Source organism: Martes martes (genome assembly GCF_963455335.1).
Source record: "Martes martes genome assembly, chromosome: 9".
NCBI classification, from domain to species: Eukaryota; Metazoa; Chordata; class Mammalia; order Carnivora; family Mustelidae; genus Martes; species Martes martes.
This window is the reverse complement of record NC_137896.1, coordinates 114,483,449-114,493,436: the sequence shown is the minus strand read 5'-3', so window position 1 is coordinate 114,493,436 and position 9,988 is coordinate 114,483,449.

The window sequence follows — 9,988 nt, the reverse complement described above, 5'->3', positions numbered from 1 at the left end:
ATGCTAGAATTCACTGCAGGGAAGTCAGTGGGCCCCCCCCCCCCGCCCCGAGCAGAGTGGCTGTCCAGGCCCCAAACCAGATGTAACTCATCCTCTCGCTACCCCGGCGTGGCCCGCAGCCGCAGGAAGTGAAGCTGGAGATAACGGGAGCCCTGAACTCTTCAGCCACATTTCCTGGAACTTCTTGAGATAAAGCGAAAATAAGCAGCAGACTGCCTCTGAGCTGTGGTCCTTGACCAGATGGCCCTCGTCAGCCCAAGGACTGACCCAAGAACCTCGAGCGTGGGATCCGGGCCCAGGGGTCTGTGTCCCGGAAGCCCCACTGGGTGTGCCACGCACGCACTTCAGCCAGCCTGGCTGGACAGCCTAACGATGAGACTGCTCGTGGCCATATTTGCTGAGACTCAATTCAAACGCCGTCCCCGAGCAAACGCGACACCTCTACCACCACCAATGACCTCTCCGTCCACAGATCTCTGGGGCTCTGGGATCTCCACCTGCTTCCTGCCACCTTACAGCTCTCATCACTCGCACTCTTATCTAATTCACCATCTAGACATTACGCTCCTCAAGGGCACCGAGTGGGTGCAGCACGGGCCCTGGGCACCTTGCCGTGCCACCGAAATTGTCCTCGTTGGTTACTGCCCCAGTCCGAGCTGTGCGGCCAGCAGCCAACCTCACCCTCAAGCCGACTCTAGAAACTGCCTTGGGCTGCAGAAATCTGCTTCCGCCAGAGCCACACCCTCTTCCTGAGGCAGCTGCAGCCTCCGGCGGTGGGGGAGGAAACAGAAGTCCTGCTGCCCTCGTCCCAACCTGGAGCAGTTCTGATGGGCGGTCCGTGGCGGGTGAGCTGAGCCCTCGTGACGGACCACACGGCAGCCTGACTGCTCCCCCACCACCTCTGTCTCCCTCCCCTCCCCTTCCCCAGTGCTGAGCCTGAGAGCAAGAACACGCTTCCCGCATGCTAACATCCTCACCTCAGAGCTGGCTTCCGGGGCAGCCCACCTGCAAAAGAGGGCCTTGCAAGGAGGAGCCGCTCAATAAACCCCATCAGCATCATGGAACGGACAACAGCTCCGTGATAAATCCCATCAGAGGACTTATGGGGGCGAGTCAGCTGACCACTGCAAGCAAGAGCTGTGGTCTTACCAGGAAACACGCACCATGTGGCACCGGACCCTACATGGGAGAAGCTGGAGGGGTCGGGCCCATGGGAAAAGGCAAGGATGGGCCCGGAGGTACACCTCAGGCAGCTCTGGCCAGGAGGCTGTTTCATAGTGATGGATAAGAAGGACCACAAATCCCTTATTCTGGGAAGAATGAGACCATTTTGCTAATCACTCCCAATCTGTCATTTCTGCTATTCTTGCCAAAAGAAAATATCTTGCATTCTGGGATCTGCCACAGCTTGGAGAGAGACAGAGAGCGACAGTCAAGGGAGAGAGCATTCCTTCTTTCCTGGGCTGCAGCTCCCGCCTGGGCTTCTCAGGAAGTAAAGCATTACAGGGACGCCTGGGTGGTGCCGTCAGTTTAGCATCCAACCTGATGATTCCTGCTCAGGTCATGATCTCAGGGTCGTGAGATCGAGCCCCGTGCTGGGCTCGGTGCTGGACCTGTAATCTGTTGGGGAAAAAAGAAGAAAGAGGAAGAGGAAGAGAAAGAGGAGGAGGAGGAGGAGGAGAAGGAAGCATTAGAGGGAAGGATGCTGCCTGAGGAAGACGCTGTCCGTAAGCAGCAACCCAAACGACTACATACTGAGACTGAAATGTTTCTACATCTGGTATAAAAGCCCTGGTGATGAGTTGGGTTTTGTTTTTTGTTTTTTTGTTTTTTAATTACAGACCAGACTCCTAGGTCAAGAAAGATCAATGAATGACCAAGAACTGGAACAACAAAGGATCTGATGGGGATCAGACCCCCCTCAGCTTCTCTCCACATCCAGTGGCCATAGATCGGTAGCAGCTGTGGGGACACGAGTGGAAGGACCAGTGGGACTGCCAGGACCACTGGCAATACTGTATGTTACTGTATACACAATTCTATGCTATCCATAATTAAGTTTAATAAACCAGGCAGATCTTATTCCATGTCCTCCATCATTTTATCATCTTTGAAAAGAGTAGAGACAAACAAACCTCTTGAGACATTATCAAACAAAGAGAAGATCAGACACCATGAATCCCGGCTGATCCTTAGGATAAGGCCCCGGGGGCTGGAGTGGGCAGAATGGGGAAGCAGCAGTATCGGGTGGGATACGGCTTCATGGGTGCGCTCCTCAGAGCAGACAACTGGGTTACAGAAGCGCAGGTCTTGGAGCTGAATAGGCCCTTGGAAACCATCATGTCCCCCCAGCCTCAGACACCCACGGGGGAGTTCAGTCTCCTTATGACCATTCCTGGCTGCCCACATATCAGGACCTCTTTCTCTGGGATCCAATACCTTCCTGTGGTCACTCTCTCGTTACTGTAATACTTTGCCTTACAAATATGCACACAGAACCGCATCAGACAATTGTCAAACCCACAGAGTCTATCACACTGAGAGGGGACGCTGATGTAAACTGTGGGCTTCGCATGGTGATAATGGGTCCCCTTGGCTCCCCTGGTGTAAAACTAGACCCCCTGCTGTGTGGTATGCCTGTGTGGGGATGGGGTATATGGGACTCTCTCCACTTTCCTTTTTTTTTTTTAAGATTTTATTTATTTATTTATTTGACAGACAGAGAGGGAGAGCCCACATGCAGGGGGAGTGGCAGGGAGAAGGAGAAGGGGGTTCCCGCTGAGCAGGGAACCTGATGTGGGGCTCAATCCCAGGACCCTGAGATCATGACCTGAGCTGAAGGCAGAGGCTTAACCCACTGAGCCACCCAGGCGCCCCTCGCCCTTCTCACTTAAGCAGAATAAAATCCATGGCTAGTGGGTATTGTGAGAGACTGAGTTCTAAGCTGGAGGAATTTGGGTCTGGAAAAGAAAGATGTCAATAAATACTCATTTAATTAATTATGTGCAATGTCCTCATCTTTATAAGGGCAGCTAATCTGGGGCACACAGGGTTCCCCTTGTGCCCAGATGCCCTTCTTTTCACCCTACTTCGGTTCCTCGAGGGCCTGCCTTCCACCATGGCTGAACTTTGAGATCAACTAGTCCCATCACTTCCCTTTGTCGTTGGTCTCATTTGATGTAGGCATGGAAAAAAAATAACCCAAGATGACTTATTGTTGAAAGAAAACGAGATAAGTTTCAAGAAAGGAAAGAATTTTTTTTTCTTTACAGCTCAGGAAATGCAACTCTCTAGATAAGTTTTAAAAAAAAAGACTCTAAAATTTCTTCCAATGCAAAAATACAATTTCCTTTGAAAACCAAATGTATCATTCATGTGTCTCCAACCACAGTCTTTTTTTTTTTTTTTTTTTTTTAATAAAAAGAGCGATCTGGGATGGGAGAGGGGTGATTAATTTCAGGCTGCTCCCTTTCTCTGTGAGCATTAAACAAGCATGAAGAGTAAGATAATCCTTCTCATGCCCTTCCCTGGCTCTTCCCACTGCCCCCAAGGGTTTCTTCCAAAGTTATTTCAGTTATTGTAGTTTCTGGCCCCAACCCAACATTTTTGGCCAAGTATGTATTGGGATCACTGTACTGTCCACGGGGTTTCGGCACCCATGTGTGGTTGTGCGCGTGTGTGTGTGTGTGTGCGTGCGCGCGCGCGCACGCGTGCAAGCGCTGTTAACTCCTCTCATCCTGCTCCTCTAGTGGTACAAAACCTTGGGAGAGTCCTCGGGAACAACTTTGCAAAACGCTGTACAAGAACCTTCTTATCCTGTTTCTACTAAGCAATTCCAGCTTTGGAAAGACAGCATTGACAAGGGCCTCCCGCTGAGCAATCTGAAGATTGAGGACAACGTTTACATGGGGTCAAACAGTCCCCTCTCAAGGCCACCAAGCCCAGCAGCCCTGCCTCTGCAGCATATCATCTGGACGGGTAATTGACCTCCTCTTTGAACTACATCTGTAAGCCACAGATAATTAAACCCACCATCCCAGGGTTGGCATGAGAATAAAACCAGACCGTGTCTGCAGTGAACCCGGTTGCCCTCCCCCTGTTCCCCTCCCCGTGGCTCTGGATCATGTCCTCCAGACGCTGGCTGCCAACATGCCGCCCCAGGAAGCGGCCAGGGGATGAGCCCATGCTGGTTGTCTCCACTAGCCCCTCTTTTTAGCCCCAGTCACAAGTCCATGGTGACTCTCCCTTCCCCACACTTGAAAGCACGCATGAGCTCAGCATCTCATCACAAAAGACTGAGCAGCTTATTAAGGGTCTCCAGTATCTTTATTTTGTCTGCCAAGCAGACTATAAGGTATCAGAAGACACACTTGGGGTTCCTATTCCTACTGTTCCCTCCCAGACGACCTGGACTAACTGGGGTGATCCACTGGTGTTGGTGCTGGACAGATTTGCCCAGGCCCTGTGAATGCAGTCCCCAGAGGGCTGCTCTTGGAGAAGAATCCACCCTGATGTGGCTCTGTGGGTCACACGACAGCACTGGGAGCCTAAGGTTTGGTCCCCTAGAGGACAGATCGCCGGCCCTCCCACACCCAAGGCTCATGCCTGGTCTCTCCCCTGGACAAATCTTGGAAGGCAGGCATGTGCCTGATGTCAGCAGTTCCCTTTCCTCACTGGAGGTTCCCCTATGCCCACCAGATACCCCAGGACCTACATAACCTCAACTTCTGTAAGGATCACTCATAGTTAAACCAGTGAAATTCGCCTCCTTGAGCACTAAAGCCTTCTATTTTACTTTCCAGAAGTTCTTGGTGTTACAGGGGAGGAGGGGGGAGTACTACTATCCTGCACAGTAATAGTATGTAAATGCTGATTCCAGGAAGTCAGAAGCCCAAGCTGGAAGCCCAAATCCACCATGAGCAACTAGTTCTGAGCCACTAAATAAATATCAGTGTTCCTCACCTATAAAATAAAGGTAATAATGCTTCTACCACCAGAACCTCTGTAGGACTTAAAGTTATTAATGATTGCCAACATTTGTTAATCCGTACCTGTGTACAGGCTGGGCTGCTTACAAGCATTTCATCAGGACCCCAGAACAGCCCCATAAGGTAATCACTGTTATGACCGATGAGACCGTTAAAGGGTAAGTCTCCGAGTTACTTGCCCAAGTTTGACATCCATTACGTGGCAGGGCCAGGAGAAACAGCAAGAGGTCTTCTCAAGAGTTGTTATTCTTGGGTGTACCTTGTCCTCCCATCTGTAATTGGAGACATCTCAAGGATAAAAAAACATACCTTCTGTTTTCTATCCAACTGTATGGTTTTTTAAAACACACAAAAAATTCCTAATAGAGGGGGCGCCTGGGTGGCTCAGTGGGTTAAGCCTCTGCCTTCGGCTAAGGTCATGATCTCAGGGTCCTGGGATCGAGTCCCATATCGGGCTCTCTGCTCAGCGGGGAGCCTACTTCCCCCCTTCTCTCTCTCTGCCTGCCTCTCTGCCTACTTGTGATCTCTCTCTGTCAAATAAATAAACAAAATCTTAAAAAAAAAATTCCTAATAGAGGAATGAAGGAATTGGGGGGGGGCTGTTTGTTTTTTAAAGGAGCAAAGGACACAAACTCTTCATGGAAATAAGAATAAGGATATAGAAAATTAGAGATTACTTACATACATTAGAGACAAGAAGAATAGACAAACTCTTCTAAGTCCTTTCTAGACTTAACAACGCTGGTACTAAAAATAGCTTAACCGTTCAAGCTGTTGACCTTGTTCACGTCTGCAATTTCTTGTGATCAACCTGCTCATTAGCTTCTGACCATCATCGCTCACTAGAGGGCCACGCTCTGCCCCTGAATTCCAGTGGAAAAATGAATGAGCCCATGATGAGTGAAGAGGCCTTTATCAGCTAGGAGAATTGCTGTCCACGTGAACAGAGCTCCCGGGATTTGAGTAGCTGGTTCTCCCCTGTCCCCATCAGGGTCCTGATGGCCCTGTGAGAGCCTTGTGGATTAAGGACTTGATTACCGGGCAGGGGGGTTGGAGGGAGGTACGAAGCAGGTGAAGAGAGAGCCTTTTCATGCCGCTGTAAGGAGGAGAGCTCTTCTCCCAAGTCAAGGACAGGATATTTCCAAACACTCTCAGAATTCTTGCCAAAGATATATCCAGATCTCCTTCTATGCCTTTGGGTGGAAATATTCCAGTCCCAGGTTGGATGATAAGGCTTCCTCCTCCTTATTTCACCTAGGAGCTGAAATTGAAAAGCTGTGCACTTGAACCAAGGTTAGCCACCTCTCATGAAAACCTGAAAAATGAAAACCTCTCTGAATGGAGCCCATAGTCTCTGGTTCTTCTCCACCTTACTCAGTCCGTCTAATGGATTGCCTTTCCTGCCGGACTCTTGTAGGCGTCTATGCAGATCAGGGAGGGCCCAGCCCAAGACGTGAGCCTTGAGGGCTGCTGCACATGGGCAGAGAGAGAGCAGAGGCAGCACTCATGCCCTCGAGGGGAGACAGAGAAGCAGCCGCTCCAGAGCTAGAAGGAGAACATGGGAGCCCAGAACACAGTGGTTATCAAAAATGAGGGCTGGTGAAGTTTGATAGGGAAGGTTCAGGAGTTGTCTAGAAGGTGAGAGAACATAGTGACATGGATTCCAAGTAGAAGTCCAGCAATCCACAGATGAGAGTAGACTAGGAGCTCAAGGGGAAGCAGAATTGCTTAACAAAGAGGAGTCATGGGCCTGTCCGCAGGTTAGGAAGGAGTCCGGGAAGGGAAAGATGACCTACCATCTTCAGGTGACCTACCATCCTGGTTTGCCCAGAACTGAAGAGTTAACTGGGATGGGGGACTTTCGGCACTAAAACCAGTAAGATCCCAGGCAAACCCGAACAAGTCTGCCATCTTACAACGTGCAAGTAGACAGTGTGGGGATGGAGAGAGATGACGGCAGGATCCTGGAAGAGGAAGAAAGGCTAACTGGGAAAGGAGAAGGAATTCTCTCTAGACACCAACTGTTATGCCATGGAGAAGTATCTTGGTGCTGAAAGAACACCTAGTCTTGCAGATGATAGAAACACATTCTCAGCTGCTCAGTGAGTGTGGTGCAGAGCTGAAGTCTTGGTCTCATTACAGACTCTTGCTTAGCTCCCTCTGCTATCTAGAGCCTCTGGTCACTGACCTCCCAGCTCTCTGCACTCCAACTCAAAGTCAAACTTTCACAGTTAAGCTGACAAATACAGCTCTGGGGAGCCGAGGCCCCAGGCCAGGCCTCTCCCAAATGCTACATGGGTGGGGAGCACGGAGGCCTGCAGCAGGTGTGTGGGCTTGCTAGAAAGTCCCCTTTCTTTCCCTCCCACCTGGCCACATCCCTACGGAGCCCACATCCTCAAATCCCCCTTTGACACTGTGTCATACCCAGCCTCCCCCATCCTGGGCCCACTTGTTTCAGTAGTGGCTTCACAGGAGCAGGGTTTAGGCAGCCAATACCTTTCTAGGCCATCTTCTCTTAGAATTTAGGAACTTCTCCAAAACGGACAAAGCTCTCCCCCTGATATCTGGCAGAAGGTAGAAGCAAAGAGGATTCTTGAAAAGATGCGGCCAGAAGATGAGGGCATGGCTGCGGCTCTGGGTATTAGCCACATCACACATTAGCCCAGATACTAGCCCCGGGACCCTGATGGGCACAGGGGAGAACCAGGGGAAATAACTCAAGATCTCTAAGCCTCTGTTCCCACATCTGTAAAATGGGTATATACTGCCAACCTCCCAGGGTCAGTCTAATTGAATTAGAGGAGTAAACAAAATTCTTAGACACACTCTAAAGAATTGTAAGTTCTTAGATGTTGCATAAATAAGCTAACAGCATGGAAGATAATACTCAAGTTAAACAAACATACTGGAAAGCCAGCAGTAATCATTTCTTGCATGGACAAAGAAATGAATGGATCAGCATGGAACTGTGAAGGCCAGTGAGACTGTGGAGAACCGCAAACCCAGTGAGTGTCAACCCGGGCTCCGAACAAGGGCAAGTAGTCCCAAGTTCATGAAGGTGGAAATTTAAAGTTAAGTCAGAGATGCGAAAACGGAGAAGGTGGCAGGACCCCAGGGGCTAAGCCCTGGCCACAGAGGAGGCCTCGTGGGGGGGTGGGGGTTGGGGGAGGGGGCTGGGCCCTGTCCTGGCTGTGAGAAACCTGCCGGGCCTGAGGCCAAGCACAGGGTAAGCCTGCGACCTGAAGCATCCTAGAATCCCATAACAGAGGCCGTCGGAGCCAGAAGTGGTTCAGACTTGAGTGGGGACGGGTAAAGCAGACAGGAATAAGGCCACAGGCCACTGGCTAGTGGAGAGCTGGAGAACGTGTGTCCTTTAAAAGGGAGACATTTAAAGACCAGCTAAAAACAAAACCTTTGTGAGCCAAATAAATATGGATGAAGAAATCGGCTGGGAGAGTGGAGCCTGCCAGTTTAAGACAGCCCAGCTACTGGGAAGCACATCTTCTGACCATAAGGAATGCACTGTCCTGATGACGGGGGAGACGGGAGGGTCTGTGAGCAAGGCAGGTGGACATTAGGCCCAAGAGGTAATGAGACACCGAGGCAGACCAGCTAGATTAGTTTGCTGGGGCTGCCATAATGGACTGCCCACAGACTGGGCGACCTAAACAACAGAAATTTCTATCTTCAGAGTCCTGGAGGCTATAAGCCCAAGATCAAGGGGGCACAGTTTCTTCTGAGACCTTTCTCCTTGGCTTATCTTCTCCATGTCTCTCCATCCGGTCTTTCCTCTGTGTGTCTCTGCATCCTGATTGCTCCTTTTTTATAAGAACACCAGTCACACTGAATGATCTCATCATAGGACTCATCATAGGGCTCACACTAATGATCTCATCTAACCTTAATAACCTCCTTGAAACCGTATCTCCAAATAACAGTTAGATTCTGAGGTATTGGGGGTTACACTTCAACATATGCATTTTGGAAGGGACCCAGTTCAGGCCATAACACTCGCCCTTGGTAAAAACCAATGGTCCTTCAAAATTTTATTGAGATGTGTTTTCTTTGGTGCTATAGAAACAGTCAAAAGAGCTTACGGGAACAGAATGAGGGAGCCTAGGCATAGGATGTCACAGCAAAACTAAGATACTCAACCTCCCCTTTCCCCTCACACCTTAATTCTTTCATTCAGGAACTATTTCGGGGAGTGGAAACTACTCTATTCCAGACACCATGGTAGGTGTCGTGGACACAGTGGGGAGCAAAGCCGACCAGGCCTGGGCCTTCTGGTAATTCAGAGTCTACTGAAAACATTATTCTTCTCATTCTAAGCTTTCCTACTTATGTGACTTAGACCAGATTACTTAGCCTCAGTGAACCTCAGTTTTCACATCTATGAGATGGGGAAAATAACCCCCATAATTAGTGAAGGTAACATGACACGTATAAAGGGTCTGTTACGTTTTGTGGAACTCATGTGTCCTCAGTAAATGCAAACCTTCTGCCCTAAGTCATATTATATCAGATTCCTCATAAAATAATACATACTGAGGAATTAAACTTTTCAAATTTGAAATGAGGCATCTTTATTTCACCTAAATTTGGCACGTCCCATTCCAGGGGCGAGATGAAAACAAGACCATAACTTATTAGTGGAGACAATGAACACGTTATCAACAGAAATACACATTCCGAGATAATGCAGGCCCTGCTTCCCAGGGTCCGGCTTATCCCTCCCTTGTCTACTGCACTGTGTTGAGGAAAGACTGGCGCCATCTTGAACCATAAATCATTGCCAAACAGTTCCTGGAGGGCACAAACCCCCTGCACAGCACCTTCCACGCAGCTAAAGAATTTCCTGCCAAAACGGATAAGAATTTCCTGTTTTGCTTTTCATTATTACTTTAAATAATCAGAGTCTTGGATGATCACGAGCAGCCGGGGTGGAGGGGGTGTGTCAACATCTTTTCTAGATTAACTCGGGATGATTGCTTTAGAAG